Source organism: Dipteris shenzhenensis, chromosome 27, assembly GCF_047967505.1.
Source record: "Dipteris shenzhenensis isolate YYH24624 ecotype China chromosome 27, Dip_SZ_1.0, whole genome shotgun sequence".
In the NCBI taxonomy this organism is placed as follows: Eukaryota; Viridiplantae; Streptophyta; class Polypodiopsida; order Gleicheniales; family Dipteridaceae; genus Dipteris; species Dipteris shenzhenensis.
In genome coordinates this window covers 4,560,049-4,581,117 of record NC_141622.1, presented here as the reverse complement: position 1 = coordinate 4,581,117, position 21,069 = coordinate 4,560,049, and positions in this window count along the sequence as shown.

Here is a 21,069-nt window from a genome sequence, read left to right as displayed (position 1 = left end):
TTGTATAGGAGCCCATTTTGGATACATTTCCTTGTTGGGAATTGAAGTTAAGAGATTGTAAGGTTCTTCAAGTTTCCATTTTCTATCATGAGAACATTGTTGCCATTACATTACTAGTTTTTCATCCTTTAAAAAAAAGTGAAAGTAGTGTGGATTGGTGTGACCTTTCAGAGCATTACCACCCATTCATATGAAAGGTAGATTGAAGCCCTTCCAATCATACATTCTTTTGAGCTTGTCACATACTGTACTTTCCTTATAGCCACCAACTTTTCTCCCACATCCTCTTACCAAGTCATCTATTGTCTCCACATCCTTGCATTTTAGCTCTCTTGAGACTGTGCTAAAAACCTAATCGATATCCTCATGTGTATGCCCAACATACAAAAATCCAACTTTGACCTCATTGAAGACATGATGAGCAACTAGTGTTGAGCAAAATGAGTACATTCTTATTTTCTTGCAAGTAATTATCTACTTGTATTCTCAAAGTTGGCGGTAGGAGACCTTTTTCTACATGTACACTGTGAATTGCCTTCATAACTAATGATACAACTTGATTGCATCATGTAGATGCAAGGAATTAATCCATATGTCTGCAAAAAACTTAAATCTATGAACCAAAACTCCACATAAATCTATCTTTAGAAAGTGCTTTCCTGGTAACTTAGGTAGTGGCAACAAAACAAGGCAACATTGTTGCATTTTGATCCATGCTATCTACAATAAAGCACATGTAGTCATTAGGATGCAAAATAGCTTGATCCTTTCAAAATGCATATTTTTGTCTGGAATGTCAAACTATTTCATGATAAAATCTTTGCTTTTCTTGTATACTTTCCTTTGGCTTGGACATGTTACACTTTCAATTGCTCACTTTAAATCATCACAGACATTGCACTTTGACATTTTCTGCCTCTTTGGAATTTTGACATATCCAAAGTTCTTCTTCCAAAGAGTATACATAGTATGAGAAGAAGCAACGGCATGACCGCTTTGCCTTTGTTTTTCTACAATACAGTCCAATGCTTCACATTTTGTCAAGCCCATTGGAAGGTGCATTTTAGTGCTCGTTACCATTAAGAAGTTTTGTAGATATATGGGGTTAAGGTATATCATTTTCCTCTATGAAGTCTTTCAAAAAATTTGATGTTGTTGTTACAATTCAGCTTCTTACTTTGGACCTTCCTATGTTACCATGAATGCTAAATTTTATGACGTCCTTTGCTTTACTGACTACATTCCAATATGTGCTATGTGATAATCCAGTAATAATGTGATATGCATTCTTGAAAAATCTCTTTCCATCTACAAGAGTGTTGACCTTTTGTCTTAAACTTGGCCTTTTGTTGTCATTTTGAAGAAAGCAAGAGAGTCTTGTGAGAAGGTATTCATTTCTTTTTCTTCCTCTCCATTGCCACATGTGTTCTCTACATTCCTTGATGTCTCGCAAGTTAAGTGCATACATCTTCTCTTACAGGTCAGATGTCCCAATGCATTCAACATATTGTCCTCATTCATTACTCTTATCCTCTTTGGTTGCTTTTGTGGATCTGCCTAGATTTGCTTTCTCTTCATGCATTATAACCATTTTTGTTCCTCGTGCACATCATTATGTATATTTGTGCACTTCCCCTCCTCACACTTTTTTGTTACCTTGCATTCATGGAATGTTACATCCTTGATCATATCACAATCAAACTCAAATACCAAATAATCCTTGGTTGATCTAATCCTTGATTTAGATATAATCATAGGGCCATTCAATGCATTAAATGTTCTACAAAAGTGTTCAGAATCTTGAAGCTCCTCCACTTCCATAATAACATCACTCATTGACACACCTTGCAAGAATTTCACAACTCCATAGCTTGCATGGTTTACTAGAATTATAGGGTCATTTTCTTTACAGGAGCTCTGAGAGTCTTGAGAATCTTGAAACTCTTCCCCTCCCGAGAGAACATCACTCATTGACACATCTTGCATGGCTTTCACAACTCCACAAGTTTGATTGACACCAAGTTTGTCAATATGCATGAATGCATCCACACCTAACAAGACATCGCTAATGAAACCTTGTCCCTTCTCAATGTGTAAGAATTCATCCACTCCGGACAAGACATTTCTTTTGATATCTTTTTGTTCCTTGGTACCAATGAACTCATCCACTTCTAATAAGATGTCACTTCTATAATTGAGCATATTGAAATCATCCACATCTGAAGTGATAGAGCTTGCCATGTGGGCACATTTTTTAAGTCCTTTGATATTGTAGTATACCTTATCTTTATCACTGAAAACCACGTGCCTCTTTCTCATGTTTAAAAATTGCATGCTCCATCTCATATTCTTTCCCACCTCATAGTAGGAACCATCTAAAGACGTTGTGTTATCAACAATACCATCATCAGCTACTTTCAAAATCCTCATTTGTATAAATGACCATTGCTTCACTTGTTCAAATCCTAATACTTTACCTCTTGCTACATTCTTATTTGCAAATGACCTCATTTGTAAAATATCCCCTACATTAAAATCCAAGAGGATGCACTTTGTATTCTTGATTATGTCTATTGGATAAGTCTCATTTCTATCCCATGCAATAAATTATTTGTTGGATATATTGTAGGGCATAACATCTCCAAATATTTCCATATCTCCACATTTATGCTTTAGCCCAACATGTGCACTAAGAATCTTCGATACAATAACCATTGCCACCTTATCTTTGCCAAGTCTTCTAAAGTGGCAAAGTTAATTTGGATCACTATCATGGATTGTAGTAAATGCAACTACTTCTCTTTTGCTACATAAAATCACCTCCATCCCTGGAAGAAAATCTATAGCCATCTCCTTTGTGAGCTTCTTTTGTAAGCAAGCTATAACAATAGCTACAAAAAACATTAGTCTCATCTCAATGATCTACATATTAATTATAACATTTTAATTAGCACTCGTTAGGATAAAGGGTTTAGGCTTTAGCATTTATGATATAGAATTTAGAATTAAAAATCAATGGTATAAGCTTTTTATATATGCTAGGCATCGATGGTCAAAACAAGATGAAACTTGGTAGGACTCCAATACATGATTGCATAAAGATGTTATTGCATTTCACTAAACTAACATGGGTACCTTTAATTTGGTATATGGTGGTTGGATGAAAGACCTAGGATGACTTTAGTGGATGGTGGATGCACTGTGGTGGGCTCCAAATGGCTAATTTTGACTTTGGGGAGGGTAGGTTAAGAGGTAATAGGCACCTTTTAATGGGGACCCTTGATCTAGATCAAGATAAATGGCTAAGTTGGAGGTGCATAATGGAGGGCTAGGGTGGAGGAGCATAATGAAGGGTAGAGATAAATCTCCTTAGATGGAGGACTACCTAATTGAGGTGCAATAGGTGCCCTATGATACAAAAAACCCTGTTTGTATTAATTAGTTGGGGGGAGGGGGGAGTGGTATATGATGGAAAATATTTATGGATAAGGAGGGGAGGGATTCAATTAAATAAAGGGGGGAGATGGGAGTGGTATATGATGGCAAAATATTTAGGGATAAGGGGGGGGGGGCATGGGCCTTGGAGGAAGGGATGCCATTTGTACAGTGATACCCAAGGATGGTGAGAAGGTAGTTTTGCAAGGGGCTCAAATGATACAGAGATATTTAGGACCCTGGAATGAAGGACTAGATGCCTAGAGAGGAGATAGCAGAAATATTTAGACTATCTACAATAGAAAGGCTAGTGTTAGATGAGCTAATTGATAATATAAGTAATGATGGCCATCAAGTATGTTGTATAAGCCCACAATTGACTATAGAGGTTTTTTCATTGCCATTAAGAAAGCCTCTTCATACTTGTATAGCTAAATATTTTGGTGGAGACAAATTCATGCTGCCTCTTTTGACCATGTGACAACGTGGAGGCTCAAGGCTTTAAGGTCTTTGGGAGCTACTCCATCATAGAAGATCAGTCTTTTGTTATGGAGAGTAGTAGTGGGAAAACCACCTATTAAAGATAGGCTCACAAAATGGAATCCAAAAATCCCACCCTTTTGTGTGTTTTGTAAGTCAAAGAGAGAAACTCACACGGGCATTCTCTAGGATTGTCTTGCAACTCGCTTCTTATGGTAGAAGGTGGTTAAATGGTTGCTAGAAAATGGAATTGTTGTCAAATTGTCCTAGAAAATAGCTTGTTAAAACTGCTTGCTTGTAAAGACAAAGCCCGTATGTGGCTGATATTTTTCCTTGTTTTTCCTTTTTTCCTATGATAAAAACTTTAAAAATCCACAAAAAAAAAGGGGGGTAGGTGTAGGGCTTCAAGTAAACAAAATATTTAGGGATAAAGGGGGGAGGGGGAGGGCATTGAAGAGTGAGGGATGTGTGAGATTTAGGAACATAATGTGAGGTGGAGATCAAACTTTTAGATGGAGGTAATAGGCACATTTTAATGTGAACCCTTGATCCAGATCAAGGGCCGATGGCTAAGATGGGGCTGCATAATGGCTGAGACGGAGGCACATAATGGAGGACTAGGATGGAGGAGCATAATGGAGGGTGGAGACCTGGTGGAGATCAATCTTCTTAGATGGAGGGCTAAGATTCAGGTGCATTATGGAGGGTGGATATTGACCTCCTTAGATGGAGGGCTAGGATTGAGGTTCATAATGGAGGGTGGAGATCAACCTCCTTAGATGGAGGGCTACGAAAAGATTAACCTCCTTAGATGGAGGGCTAGGATTGAGGTGCATAAGGGAGAGTGGAGATCGGCCTCTTTAGATGGAGGGTGAAGATCAACCACCTTAGATGGAGGGCTAGGATGGAGGTGCATATAATGGAGGGTGGAGATCAGCCTCCTTAGATAGAGTGTGAAGATCAGCCACCTTAGATGGAAGGCTAGGATGGAGGTGAATAATGGAGGGTGGAGATCAACTTCCTTAGATGGAGGGCTAGGATTGAGATGCATAATGGAGGGTGGAAATCAACCGCCTTGGATGGAGGGCTAGGTGGAGATCAAACTCCTGAGATGGAGGGCTAGGATTGAGGTGCATAGTGGAGGGCTAGGATTGAGGCGCCTACTACACCCATGTGCTCCCTTGGATCTACCATCAAATCTATGGCCCAAATTGAATCACCTTCTACACCCATCTCCTCCCTTAGATCTTCCATCAAATCTATGACCTAGATTGAAGCACCCTCTATGCTCATCTCCTCCCTTGGATCTTCCATAAAATATATGGCCTAAATTGAAGCACATTTCCCTCTCATACCCTCCATTAGATCTTTTTTTTAATAAAGGGTATATATTTCATCCCTTTATTCTTTGATGGTATCCCTTAGATCCTCCCCTTAATCTAATGGCTGGGAGTTCTCGCAAATGTGAATATATCCCTTGGATTGGAGATTAGATCAAGGGCTAGAGGTCTTGGAGTGAAGATCATGGGTCCAAACTATGGGTTAGACATCTCCCCACCCTTAAATAGTTCTACACATGCCTTTTTTCAGAACAAAACCTGTTGCACACACTAGAACACTTGTGGGTCACTAACGTTGGTTTTTCATAACCATGTTGGGCACCAATGGTCAAAACAAGACAAAACTTGATAGGACTCTTATACATGATGGCATAACGATTTTAGCTAGATGTTATTGCATTTGGAGTAGTGTAGCATATTGTTTTAGGGTAGATAGCCCTTTTTTTACTATAAAGCGAGCCGAAATATTTTTGATAGGTAAGGTCAAATCCATGGCTCTACATCTCGTAATGGACCAAGACTTGGTATGCCTTTGAGTCAATTTACACAAGAACCATACCAAATCTTGTTCCATAAATAGGTCTATCCATGCCTTTTTGTTTTAAAAGTACCGTCGCACATGCTAGAACATGTGTGGGTTACCAAGGTTGGTTTTCATAAATATGTTGTGCATCGATGGTTGAAACAAGACAAAAATTGGTAGGACTCTAGTACATTCTAGCATAAATAGTTTGGCTAGGTGTTATTATTGCCTTTGGAGTAGTGAAGCATATTATTTTAGGATAGAATCTATACTCATCTACGAGATGCGGTGGAAAACGGGAAAATGTGCATGCCCAACCATGCAAATGGTATTCAATGGGCATGGTACTTTGCACGGGTCTCAAAATGAATAAGTTTAAGGTGTATGCAAAGTATTGTACCCATCGGGCAAATGCACATGCGATAGGGGCATGCCTATGCATCTTTTTTAATACCCATGTATGAGACATGGTGGAAAACAAAAAATATGCATGCCCAACCATGGAAACGGTGTTTGATGGACATGATCCTTTGCACATGCCTTAAAGTTAATAATTTTAAGGTGTGTGCAAAGTATCATAAACAAATGCATGTGCGATAGGAGCACGCCGATTCATACTTTTTAAAGGTATTCACGTGTAAATTTAGTTACGTTAGAATCCACGAGCTCGTGACATACCCCTCTCTTGACACACAGATATGAGTGATGAAAAACGGAAAAATATGTGTGCCCAACCATGCAAACTATGGTTGATGGAATACTCATGTATGAGACTTGGTGAAAAACACAAAGATATGCATGCCCAACCATGCAAACCGTGTCTGATGGACATGATACTTTGCATGAGCCTTAAAGTAAAGAGATTTAAGCCATTTGCAAAAGCATCATACAAATCAAACAAATGCACATGCGATAGGACCATGGCGATGTGTATTTTTTGATACTCATGTATGAGACATGGTTAAAAATGAGAAAACATGCATGCTCAACCATGCAAATGGTATCTGATGGACATGATAATTTACAAGGGCCTTAAAGTGAATAGCTTTAAGGTGTGTAAAGTATCATACCCATCAAACAAATGCACATGCAATAGGAGCATGCCGATGTATATTTTTTGATACTTGTGTATGAGACATGGTGAAAAATGGAAAAATATGTGTGCCCAACCATGCAAACAGTGTCTTATGCAAATATGCATGCCCAACCATGCAAAAGGTGTGTGATAGGCATGATACTTTTCATAGGCTAAGATTAAAGTGAATAGTTTTGAGGTGCATGCAAAGTATCTTACCCATCGAACAAATGCACATGTGATAGGAGCACTTCGATGTGAATTCATTGATACTCATGCATGAGACATGGTGGAAACGAGAAAATAGCCATGCCCAACCATCCAAATAGTGTCTTATGGTCATAATACTTTTAAAGTGAGTACTTTTAAGATGTGTGCAAAGTAGGGTCATGCCGATGCATATTTTTTAATACTCATGTATGAGAAGTGGTGGAGAATAGGAAAATATGCATGCCCAACCATGCAAATAGTTTTGATGGACATGATACTTTGCACAAACCTTAAATTTAATAGTTTTAAGGGGTGTGCAAAGTATTGTACCCATCGGATAAATATTTGCACATGCAATAGGAGCTCATTAATGCTATTTTTTTATACTCATGTATGAGATGTGAAAAATGGGAAAATATGTGTGCTCAACCTTGCAAATGGTGTCTGATGGACATAATTTTCACAAGCCTTAAAGTGAATAGATTTAAGGCATGTACAAAGTTTCATACCCATGGGACAAATGCAGATCCCATAGGAGCATGCCAATGCATATTTTTTGTTACTCATGTATGGAACATGGTGGAAAACATTGGTTAGTCATAATCATGTTAGGCATCGATGGTAAAAATAAGATGAAACTTGTTAGATAATTCTAGTAAATGATGGCATAAAGATTTTGGGTAGGTCTTATTGTATTTAGAGTAGTGTAGCCTATTGTTTTAGGGTGGATAACTCTTGTTTTGCTGCACCGCAAGTTGGAATATTCTTGATAGGGTAAGGTCAAATCCATGGCTCTATATCTTGTAATGGACCAAGACTTAGTATACCTTTTAGTCACATTTTACCCAAGCACTCTACCAAGTCTTCTCCCATAAAAAGGTCTATACATGCCTTTTTGTTTTAAAAACCCCGATGCACATGTTGGAACACATGTGGATTACTAACATTGATTTTTCATAACCATGTTGGGCATCGAAGGCCAAAATAAGATGAAACTTAGTAGGACTCTAATACATGATAGAATTAAGAAATATAAGGTGTTATTACATTTGGAGTAGCATAGTGTATTGTTTCTAGGGCAGATAACCCCTTTCTTACCGGATCGTGAGCTGAAATATTTTTGACACGTCAAATCCATGGGTCTATATATTGTAATGAATCAAGACTTTGTATACCTCTCATCCACATTCTACCCAAGAACCATACCAAATCTGGTCCCATAAATAGGTCTATATAGGCCTTTTTGTTTTCAAAATCCCCATCACACTCACTGCAACATGTTAAGGTCACTAACATTGGTTTTTCATAACCATGTTGGGCATTGATGGTTGGTCAAAACAAAACCAAACTTTGTAGGACTCTAATAAATTATTGAATTTATATTATGGCTAGGCTTTATTGCATTTGTAGTTGCATAGCATATTATTTTAGAGTAGATAAACCTTTCTGTGCCATACCATGAGCAAAAATATTTTTGATTGGGTAAGGCGAAATCCATGGCTCGATATCTCATAATGGATAGAGATTTGATATGCCTCTCAATCATATTGTACCCAAGCACCATACCAAATATTGTCCCATAAATAGATCTATACATGGCTTTTTGTTTTAAAGAACCTTGTCATACACCCTAGAACATGTGTTTTAAAGAACCTTATCACACACACTAGGACACGTGTGGGTCACCAATGTTGGTTTTTTCATAACTATGCTGGGCACCAATGGTAGAAACAAGATAAAACTTGGTAGGACTCTGATACATAATGGAATAATGATTTTTTCTAGGTTTTGTTTCATTTGGAGTAGCGTAGCATTTGTTTTGTGGTAGATAATCCTTTTTTTTATGCACCCCATGAGCTGAAACATTTTGGATAGGGTAAGGACAAATCCATTGCTCTGAATCTTGTAATGGATCGAGACTTGGTATGCCTCTCAATCACATTATACCAAAGCACCATACCAAATCTTTTCTCATAAATAGGTCATACAATAGGCAGAGAGAGAGACAAAGAGAAAGAGAGAGAGAGAGAAGGGAAACTCTCTGTTGCAACAAGGGGAAACCCTAATCAAAGGATAATATACAAATAATGGAGGATTGTTGGGCCTTATAAAGGCTTGGTAGTGGTCAACCCAACTGCTGCCAGATGGTCGACCCTGACATGTTACCAACGTTGGTTTTTCATAAACTTGGTAGGAATCTAATACATGATGGCATAAATATTTTTGCTAGGTTTTATTACATTTGGAGTAGCGTAGCATATTATCTTAGGATAGATAACCCTTTCTTTACTGCACCATGAGCAGAAACATTTTTGAAAGGGTAAGGTCAGATCCATTTCTTTAAATCTCAAAATGGACCAAGACTTTCGATATACCTATCATTCATATCATACCCAAGCACACTACAAATATTGTCCCATAAATAGTTCTATACATGGCCTTTTATTTTTAAGAGCCTCGTTGCACACACTAGAACATGTGTGGGTTACCAACATTGGTTTTCCATAACCATGTTGGGTATAAATGGTTAAAACAAGACAAAACTTGGTAGGACTCTAATACATGATGGCATAAGGATTTTGTCTATGTTTTATTGCATTTGGAGTAGCGTAGCTTATTGTTTTAGGGTAGATAAGCCTTTTCTTGCCACGCCACTTACTGGTGCCTGCTGGTGATATGACTATCGTACAAACTCACCTAGACCTGGACTTGATGTTTCTGTGGGATGGTGAACCATATTTGATAGGGTAAGGTCAAATTCATGGCTCTATATCTTGTAATGGATCTAAACTTGGTATGCCTCAATAATGCACCATACCAATTCTTGTCCCTCAAATAGTTCTATACATGTCCTTTTGTTTTGAAAACCCTGTCACACATACTACAACACATGTGAGTCTCCAACATGGGTTTTTCATATGATGTTGGGCATCGATGGTTGTTACAAGCCAAAATTTTATAGGGCTCTAACACATGATGGTAAAAATATTTTGGCTAGGTATTATTTTATTTGGAGTAGCGTAGCCTATTGTTTTAGGGATAGATAACCTATACTCATCTATAACATGTGATGGAAAATGGGAACATATGCGTGTCAAGCCATGCAAAGGATACCAAAAGGTTGTGATACTTTGCACATGTCTTAAATTTAATAATTTTAAGGCATGTGCAAAAGTATCATACCCATGGGACAAATGCAAGTACAATAGGAGCATGCCTATGCATACTTTTTGATACTCATGTATGAGATGTGGTGGAAAATGGGAAAATATGCATGTCTAACCATGCCAATGGTGTCAAATGAGCATGGTACTTTGCACCGGCCTTAAATAAAATATTTTTAAGATTTTTCTAAAGTATCATACCCATCAGACAAATGCACATGCAATAGAAGCATGCCGATGCAATTTTTTTTTATATTCATGTATAAGACGAGGTGAAAAATGGGAAAATATGGGTGCCCAACCCTGAAAATGGTGTTTGATAGAAATAAAACTTTGCATGGGACATAAAGTGAATAGGTTTAAGGTGTGTACAAAGTATCATACCCATTGGACAAATGCACATGCGATAGGAGCACATCAATGCGTATTCTTTGATACTCATGTATGAGACGTGGTGAAAAATGGGAGAATATGTGTGCCCAACCACGCAAATGGTGTCTGATGGACATGATAATTTTCATAAGCTTTAAAGTGAATATTCTAAGTCATGTGAAAAGTATTGTGCCCGTTGGACAAACGCACATGACTTATAGCACACTCATGCACATTTTTTAATATGCATGTACGAGAAGTGGTGAAAAATGAAAAAATACGCATGCCCAACCATGCAAACACTGTCTCAACAACATGATACTTTTCATGGGACTTAAATTTAATACATTTAATTCATGTTCAAAGTATCATATCCATCAAACAAATGTGCATATGGTACGAGCATGCTGATGCATATTTTTTTATACTCATGTATGGGACATCGCAAAAAATGGAAAAATATGTGTGTCCAACATGCAAACAGTATCAAACGGTAATGAACATTTAAAAATACTTAAAGTAAATATTTTTAAGGTGTCTGCTAAGTACTGTACCTATTGGACAAATGCACATGCAATAGGAGTGACAAAATATGAAGAGGGGAGAGGAGAAGAGTTGAGATGAGGAGAGAGGGCACAGCTAGAGAACACACCACAAATGACTAATTGTACACTAGAATTAGTTGAAAAAATAGAATATATACAAACCCTTTTAGGGTTAGGGTTAGGGGATCTAACCCTTTCCTTTATAGCACTCTATAAGGTTAGTGCTATGCACATATGATCACGTGATGGTGCTATGCACACATGATCACATGATGTTGAGCATGAACTCTCAACACCTTCCCTCAAGATCAACATCATGAAGTAGGCCTTCCCTCAAGATGATGATTCTGGGGAATCGAAGAAGGACTGAGCATTCCATCACACCCCTTTAATGGGAATGTCCTTCCTCTGCATCAAACCAAGAGCTAGTCGGTGTTTCTCGAATAGCTCTTTACCGAGTGGTTTGGTAAAGATGTCTGCAACATTCTCTTTGCTATCACAATGCTGCAGTGTGATGTCACCAAGTAACACTCTTTCTCTAATGAAGTGCTCTCTGACATCAATGTGCTTTGTCCTGGAGTGATATACTGGATTTTTGGCCAATGCTTGAGCCGATTGATTATCACAGTATATTGTTGTTGGCTTTGACTCATCAAAGTAATCTATTTCTGACAATAGTCTTCTGAGCCATATAGCCTCACATGCACCCGTAGTGAGTGCTCTATATTTTGCTTCAGTCAAGGACAAAGAAACAGTTGGTTGTTTGTTTGACAACCATGATATAGCACCTTGACCAAGGAAAATGCATATCCCTGTGTTGATCTCCTGGTCTCATGATCTCCGGCATAGTCACTATCACAGTATCCATGCAACCGTGGATGACTTCCTCTGTATTATATCCCAAACTGTCTTGTACCTCTGATGTATCTCAAGACTCTTTTGGCTGCATTCCAGTGAGACTGTTTTGGATTTGCCATAAACTGTGCTAGTGAGCTTACTGCATAACAAATATCTGGCCGTGTGATTGTCAGATATATAAGAGATCCAATGAGTTGCCTGTAGTATATGTCATTGACTGTAGGCTTTTCTGAATCTTTAGTAAGTTTCAAACTCTGTTCCATGGGAGTGGCTGCAATCTTGCAATTTTCCATATGAAACTTCTTCAGGAGACTGTCAACATACTTGAGCTGACTCATGAATGTGCTATCTGAATCTCTCCAGAACTCAATTCCAAGACAATAGTGCATAAGTCCAAGATCTTTCATGTCGAACTCTGCAGATAAGTCTTGTTTTAGTTTTCTGATGAAGCTATCCTTGCTTCCTGTCACAATCAGATCATCTACGTACAAAAGTGCAATAGTAATATCTTCCCCTTGAACTTTGTAGTAGAGAGTATGATCTGCATTGGACTTCATGTATCCCAAATCAGCAAAATACTTGTCAATTCTACTGTACCAACTTCTGGGTGCTTGTTTTAAGCCATAGAGGCTTTTCTTGAGATGGCAAACCTTGTTCTCCTTTCCTGGTTCAACATAACCGGCTGGTTGTTGCATGTAGACTTCCTCGTCTAGATAACCATTGAGAAATACATTCTTGACATCGAGCTGATACACATTCCATTTACTGAGTGTTGCTAGTGATATCAAGAACTGTATGGAATCCATCTTTGCTACTGGAGCATAAGTCTCATCCTAATCTTGGCCATATTGTTGTGCAAATCCTTTTGCAACTAATCTGGTTTTGTATCTCTGAATACTGCCATCTGGATTGTACTTCACTTTGTATACCCATTTGTTGGCTATGGCCTTCTTTCCTGGTGGAAGGTTGCATAATTCCCAAGTGTTATTTTTATACAAAGCATCCATTTCTTCATTCATAGCAGTTTGCCATTCTGGCTTGTCTACTGCATCTTCGAAGTACACTGGTTCTTCTGTAGCCATGATGGTAGTCATAAGAGCATAGTTGGTGGTTTCCACCTGAATTGCTTTGCCTTTTTGAGCATATGTCAATCTGGCTAGTGGTCTGCTTTCCCTAGTAGACCGTCTGAGCTGCTGTGGCGCTGCTTGGGGTGTTGCTGGCAATTCTTGCTCTTCTTCATCAACCTGTTCTGTAGATGACTGTGAAGTCGATGCTTCTATCTCCTGTGTAGGTGAGGTTTTCCATTCTGATTCCTCATCAAAGATTACATCTCTGGAGATAATGACTTTGCGGTTGATGGGATCATACAATTTGTATGCTTTGCTTTCTTCACTGTAGACAACCATGATGCATTTGCATGACTTTGCATCCAATTTCCTGCGATGATCATCATGTATGTGGGCATATGCTATGCAACCAAATATGCGGAGATGCCCAATGCGTGGCTTGTGTCCAGTGAATGCTTCATAAGGAGTCATACCTTGTATCGGTTCGGTAGGAAGCCGATTAAGCAAGTAGTTAGCTGTAGCTATTGCTTCTGCCCAATACTGATTCGGAAGATGCTTTTCACTAAGCATTGCTCTAGCACTGTCTGCTAAAGTCCCATTCTTCCTTTCAGCTCTTGCATTTTGCTGAGGAGTATCTGCACATGTGAATTGTCTTTGAATGCCATGATTTTTGCAAAAGTTCATGAATGCTGAAGACATGTATTCACCTCCTCTGTCTGATCTCATGACCTTGATCTTTCTGCCTGTTTGGTTTTCTACCATGGCTTTGAATTCTTGAAATCTGGCAAACACTTCAGATTTCTCTTTCAGAAAGTAGACCCAACAATATCTGCTGTAGTCGTCGATGAAGGTCAAGTAATAAAGTGAACCATTGATGCTGCGGGTCTGGGCATAACCCCATACATCTGTATGAATCAAATCAAGAATACCTCGTGCACGAGAGGTACTTCTAACAAAGTTGGTATGCTTTTGTTTGCCGAAGCAGCATGCTTCACAAACCTTTCCAAGAAACTGTAGCTTCAGAATCCCAATTGCATATTTTGATTTCTGAGATCTAACAAGTACTTGAAGTTGACATGACCATATCTCTTGTGCCATTTTGCAGATAGTGGCATCTGTTGCATTTGAGCTGACATGGCATGCTTATCTGGTACTGTAGCTAGCATCCTGTATAAGCATCCTTCCTTGACACCTTTTGCTACTAGCTGACCTCTTTTGGATTTGTCTCTGATAGTGCATTCATCATCGTCGAAGATGACTTTGTAGTTGTGTTCCGTCATTTGACCTACTGACAAAAGGTTCTTGCTGAGCTTCGGAACATAGAGCACATCTTTGACTAATCCTTTTGTACCAGTGAAATTGTTCATAGGGATAATGCCTGTCCCTTGGTGTATTGTCTGCTGTGTAGATGACATTCTTTTTACCTTCTAGTGGCTTCATTTCTGTGAACCATTCCTGATGATTTGTCATATGAGATGATGCACCGCTGTCGATGTACCAAGGATCTTGTTCCACTTGGTCGACTTGATAGCTGAAATCCTCTTTGGGATTGAAATCAGTGTCTAGGTGCATTATTGTATCAGTCTGATGCAATTCCTCACTTGCAAGAAACATATTGCCATGTTCATTTGCAAAATGACTGTGACTAGAATGTCCACCATGATGATTTCCTCTTCCTCGGGAATTCCCTCGATTATTGCTGGATTGACCACCTTGGTCATACTGCTTCTTGCAGCAATCTCTTTCATAGTGTCCAAACTTGTGACAGTAGTTGCATTGAATGTTTGACACATTGGTGGATGCATTCCCTCATCCTGGGAATCTTCCTCGGTTGGAATGATTTCCTCTTTGCTGATTTTGATGTTGTTGAGGATGATGCTGATGCTGATGCTGATTCTGACTTTGATTTTGTTGATGATGACCACTTTTCTGATATGATCTACCTCTGTTTCTGCCTTTGCCTCTGCTTCTGTCTAAAGCTGTGAATGCCTGATCATTAGAATGACCTTTACGTGGTTGAATGGCTTGAGTCCTGAGTTCTTCACCAAGTAGAATTGACTAAAGTTCTTCCAGTGTTGGAATTTACCGTTGGATGGCAATACTCTGGACTAGATTCTCATATCCTTCTCCTAGTCCATTCAGGATTACTTGAACCATTTCTGCGGGATTCATAGTCTCTCCTGCTACTGCAAGTTGATTGTTGTAGTCTTTGATGCGGAGTACATAAGCATGACCGGTTTCACTGCTATTGCGGAAACTCTGGTTGATCTGGTTTCTCAGGGTGAGAATCCTGGATGTGTTCTTGGACTCTAGAGAGCTGCGAACATATCCCATGCTTCTTTTAATGTCTTGACTGTGTTGAGCTGTCCTAGCATGACATCTTGCACATTCTGCTTGATCAGGTGATAGGCATACTTGTCTTTCTTATCCCATTCTGCTTGAGCTCGGGCAATGGCAGGATCTGCTACTGGTGCGAAAACTGTTTGTGTAGATGTAGATCCCGTTGCTGGTGCTATGACAACAGATGGAGTAGAGCTACTGGTGGCTGGATCGTCCAATGGTCTAGGTATAGATCCATCGACATACTCCCATTTGTCCTGAAACACAAGAATGGTCTCCATTCGGTATTTCCATGTACCGTAATTGGAGTTTTCTAACTTAGCAGATGCCTCCAGATTGAGGTTGCTAGTCGACATGGTGCAAACAATGTACTCAAAAGTGTCCTGAAAAACTCTGTATGAATCAACTGCAAATACACTGAAGATGCCAAGTGAAATCTCTGTACCGTCGGTGAAGATAGAACAGCAGTAAATAAGATCTGACCTGTGTTACAAGGCTTGTGGCAATGATGCCGGGAATAGCCAAGAGGCTTTACAAGGCTAAAAAATGATGTGCACGATGCCGTGAGATAGCCAAATAGGCTTTACAATGGTGGCATGTGTGTGTGAAATCAAATGATATCTGCCCACTGAATCAATCTGCAGTGCCTCTGAACTCTGAAGTCTGCTCACTGAACTGATGAACGTAAGGTTTCAGGTAATGTAATGATGTGAAATCGGATGTGAGCATATGGACTGACTCCGAGTAGGTACTAGTCGGGAATTTTGGGCATGGCTTAGATTGGCAACTTGGGGAAATTCAAAGCGTCCCCTCTATGGCGATCTAGTCTACTATGATCTAGATCTAAACCAACCGTCGATCGATGAAAGAGCAGCAAATAATTCCTTTTCTTTTGTTCTTTTTAAGTGCTGGGTCAGATGCGTCGATGTAGAGGCAAATGTGCGTGAAGGAAGTGGTTTTGTCGACGAGGCACAAATGTGAGTGTAACTTGCACCGAAGTGTGTGCGTGATCTGACGAGCGCGTATAGCACGAAAAAACGAGCGACTTTTCTTTTTGGAGCACCCTCAAATTCTTCCTAGATCAAGAGATATGACTTGATCTAGGTGGAGGGGCAAAAGGAGTGCAAATGGTGCTCAATGATGATGTGTCACTATGAGTCACATGTAGTGATGATGTGGCACTGTGCTTAGCAAGAGGTCTGCCAGTGAAGCTTTGTGCTGAGGTGGCAGGAGTGTGCACATGTAGTGTGTGCACAGTGTGCCTGGCAAGGGACTGTGCCTGCAGAGGGTCAGTGCTGTGACTGGACTGCTGAGGTGGCACAGATGATGTCAGCAAGGTGACATGGCAATGCTGACGTGGCACAGGTGATGTGGCTGATGATGTGTCACTGATGATGTGGCAAGTGACGTGGCTGATGATGTGTCGGTGATGACGTGGATTGCTTATGTGGCTGATGATGTGGCACTGTGGATAAGGGTGCCACGTGGTAGAGGATAGGATAGGTACACGTGGCACATCTGGGTGCCTGATGACGTGGCAAGCGAGGCTGATGTGGCAGATAGGGTCTGCCACGTGGAGGATAAGAGCTGGGAAGATGCCATGTGTCGAGTGGAAGGCCTACCGAAATCTTGTCAAGATCTCGATCGAATCTGATGATTCCGTCGACCAGCTACATCGATAATGTGGAGGTTGGAGGCAGCTTTGTTGTTCGGGAGCCCGTCTGATTGTTGGAGCTTTGCACAACGTTGGCTATGAAGGCTGAGACGATGGGAAGCCACAGTGCCTTGCTGAAGGCTTTCGTTAGAGGTCGGCCATTGATCGCCTTTGTTGTAGGAGCCGTCGGTTGCGGGAGGAGCACTGTGGGCTGTTGCGCAGCTACTGTAGGGAGGCAATGGTGTTAAGTGGTCGCTTGGAGCTGCCTTAGGAAGGCTCGTCGATGGAGCGGGCTGAAGGAGTCGTCTAGTTAGCGCTGGTGGAAGCCATTTGAAGGGTGCAGTTGCTGACTTTGGAGCGTCGCAAAGGGCCGACAAGCTCGGCTGTAGTAGGGAGCCGCTCAGAGTTCATTGTTGAAGTCGGCAAGCTATGGAGCTTAGCTGCTAGCTTTTGTTATGAGAGCCTTTGTAGGCTGTGTGTCGAGGTTAGCTGCCCATGTGCAGATATATGGCGATGAGGCGCTGTTGAAGGCGGAAGCCTCAGTACGTCGTGTTGTAGATTCGGTTGCTCATTGATGGCAACTTGTAGGAGTTTGTGTAGGGCCCGTGAGCCCGCGATACAGGAGGCTGGGAGCTGCTCATCACTAAGAGAGCTGCCTACTGGAGGCATTGTTGGTGGCGACTAGGAGTTGCAAGAGCTTACATGCACTGAAGGCGCTCTGGACTTGAGAGGCATGGAGCAGCCCGCCATTGGAGAGGAAGCCAAAGCAATGGCTATCGCAGCAGCTACCGAGGGATAGGCACCTTGGATACAGCGAGGGCGTAGAAGTTGTTAGTGCAGCTGGATAGAGTATCCAGAGTCATAGATGCTGGAGCAGTATGTGCAGGAGGTTCAAGGGTTTGTTGTAGAAGAGCTCATTAGTACGGTGCTTGGCTAGGCGTTGCTACAATCCTGGAAGAGTTGGCTCGTTCAGGTGCTGAGGAGTTGATGGCGATCAGGGCCGTTGCTGAGGAGCGTGAGCAGAAGCTTCACTACTTCGAAATCAACCTTTCTTTCTCTCAACTCAAGAAACACCAAATAAACTCTCTCAAATGATGGAAATCTCTCAAGAACAAATGACGGAAATCTCCTTCCGATGAACGGAATTTTCTCTCAACGGAAGAGAATGGAACACTCAATCTCTCTCGATCTCTCAATCTCTCAATCACTCTCACAAGAAGGATGGCGCCTTAACGGAAGGCAGAACCATGCTCTGATACCATGATAAAATATGAAGAGGGGAGAGGAGAAGAGTGGAGATGAGGAGAGAGGGCACAGCTAGAGAGCACACCACAAATGACTAACTGTACACTAGAATTAGTTAAAAAAATAGAATATATACAAACCCTTTTAGGGTTAGGGTTAGGGGATCTAACCCTTTCCTTTATAGCACTCTATAAGGTTAGTGCTATGCACATATGATCACGTGATGGTGCTATGCACACATGATCACATGATGTTGAGCGTGAACTCTCAACAAGGAGCACACCGATGCATATTTTTTTATACTAATGTATGAGACATGGTGAAAAATGGGAAAACATACGTGCCCAACCATGCAAATGGTGTTTGATAGACATAATAATTTTCATGTGTATAAATGTGAATAGGTTTAATTCATGTGAAAAGTATGGTACCCATCAGACAAATGCATGTGTGATAGGAGCACAATGATGCATATTTTTTTATACTCATGTATGAGATATGGTGGAAAAAGGAAAATATGTGTGTCCAAGCATGCAAATGGTGTTTGATGTGCATGATGCTTTTAACAGGCCATAAATTAAATATACTTAAGGTGTGTGCAAAGTATGTACCTATCAGAACATGTCAATGCGTATTTTTAATACTCATGTATGGGATGTGGTGAAAAACAAGAAAATATGCATGCCCAACCATGAAAATGATATCACATGATTATGATACTTTTCATGGGACTTAAACTAAATGGTTTTAAGGTGTGTTTAAATTATTATACTCATCAGATAAATGCACATGCGATAGATGCACGCCAATGTGTATTTTTTGAGACTAATGTATGGGATGTGGTGAAAATTTGAAAAATATGTGTGTCTAACCTTGCAATCGATATCAAATGGTTATCATACTTTGCACTACCTTAAACTACATAGTTCTAACCCATGATGGAAATGCACATGCAATAGGAGCATGCCAATGCATATTTTTTTATACTCATGTATGAGATGTGGTGAAAAATGGAAAAATATGTGTCCAACCATGCAAATGGTCTCTGATGGGCACGATACTTTGCACAAGCCTTGAAGTAAATATTTTTAAAGTTTGTGCAAAAATATGGTATCCATCGAAAAAATGCACATGCAATAGGCGCACGCTAATGCTTGCATATTTATTTATACTCATGTATGAGGTGTGGTGCAAAATGCAAAAGTATGCATGTCCAATAGTATGTGTGTCCAACCATGCAAACAGTGTTTGATGGACATGATACTTTGCATGGGCCTTAAATTAAATAATTTAAAGGTGTTTTTAAAGTATGTTACCCATGAACAAATGCACATGCGAAAGGAGCATGCTGATGCGTTATTTTTTTTATACTCATGTATGGGACGTGGTGAAAAATGAGACAATATGCATGTCCAACCATGAAAACAATATCATATGATCATGATACTTTGCATGGGACTTAAAGTAAATAGTTTTAAGGTATCTGCAAAGTATTATACCCATAAGACAAATGCACATGTGATAGGAGCATGCCAATGCATATTTTTTGATAGATGTGGGAAGCAGGAAAATATGTGTATCCAACCATGCAAATGGAGACTGATGGGCGTGATACTTTGCACAAGCCTTAAAGTAAATAATTCTAATCGATGTGCAAAGTATCATACCCATCAGATGAATGTATATGTGATAGGAGCACGCCGATGCACACTTGTTGATATGTATGTATATACATACATAATATATATATGTCATATATTATGTAATATATATATATACTATATCTCCTTTTCAATATATATATATATATATATATATAGAAAAGATGTGTGTGTGTGTGTGTGTGTGTGTGTGTGTGGAAGGGGGGGGGCACAAAATAAATGTTGTCTAAGATTTTGATGCAGCAAAGTAGACACCTTGTCAACAAATCATACACCTTATACCTTGAGTATTAAGTCAAAATGATTGCTAGAATTAGCTTGTTGATGACCCATTGAATGAAAACACAGTTGTTGCATGACCACGATAGGCTCATTCTGACACCTATGATTTTGCTAACATATAAGGTTGTAAATAGTTTAACAATATTGTCTTTGTATTGCAAGTGGGAGGGATTTATGAGAAATGGAAGTGGGGAGGAGTGGGATGAGAGAGGGGGAGCTAATAGGGGAGTAGGATAATAAGGGAGTGGGATGACTAAGGGGGATTTAATAGGGGAGTGGAGAGAAGAGGATTGTGGGATGGGGAATGGGGGCGTGGGAAAGGTGGGATGGGGAATGGGGAATGGGAGTGTGAGATCGGGAATGGGGGTGTGGGAAAGGTGGGAGGGGAGAGGAGGAGCATGGGAGTGGTGGAAGTGCAGGAGGAAGAGGGAATGGATGGGAGGGAGGGCCAATGGGAGAGGGAAAGAATGGGGGGCCAATGAGAGAGGGGAGGAATGGGAAGCCAATAAGAGAGGGGGAGGGAAACCCTAGTTTCTCTTATACATGCTCTTCCTTGGTGGAGCTGATATTGTTGCTCTTGAAACATAAAGAGATAACATCCTTACAACTAATGTTTCTCCCTTAAGTGTCCATGTCACTAGCCCTTCTTTTTTGGGTGGAGTTTCATCCCTTTTGAACTGCTCCCCACCTCGTGTTGTGAAAACATCTGTGAGTGTTGAGCCATCTCTAAAGAGGAAGTTGTTTGATGCAATAACTTTTGATGAGAGAAAGGCTAAAGTAGTCAAAATTAAAGAGGAGTGCCCTCCATATATAGACAC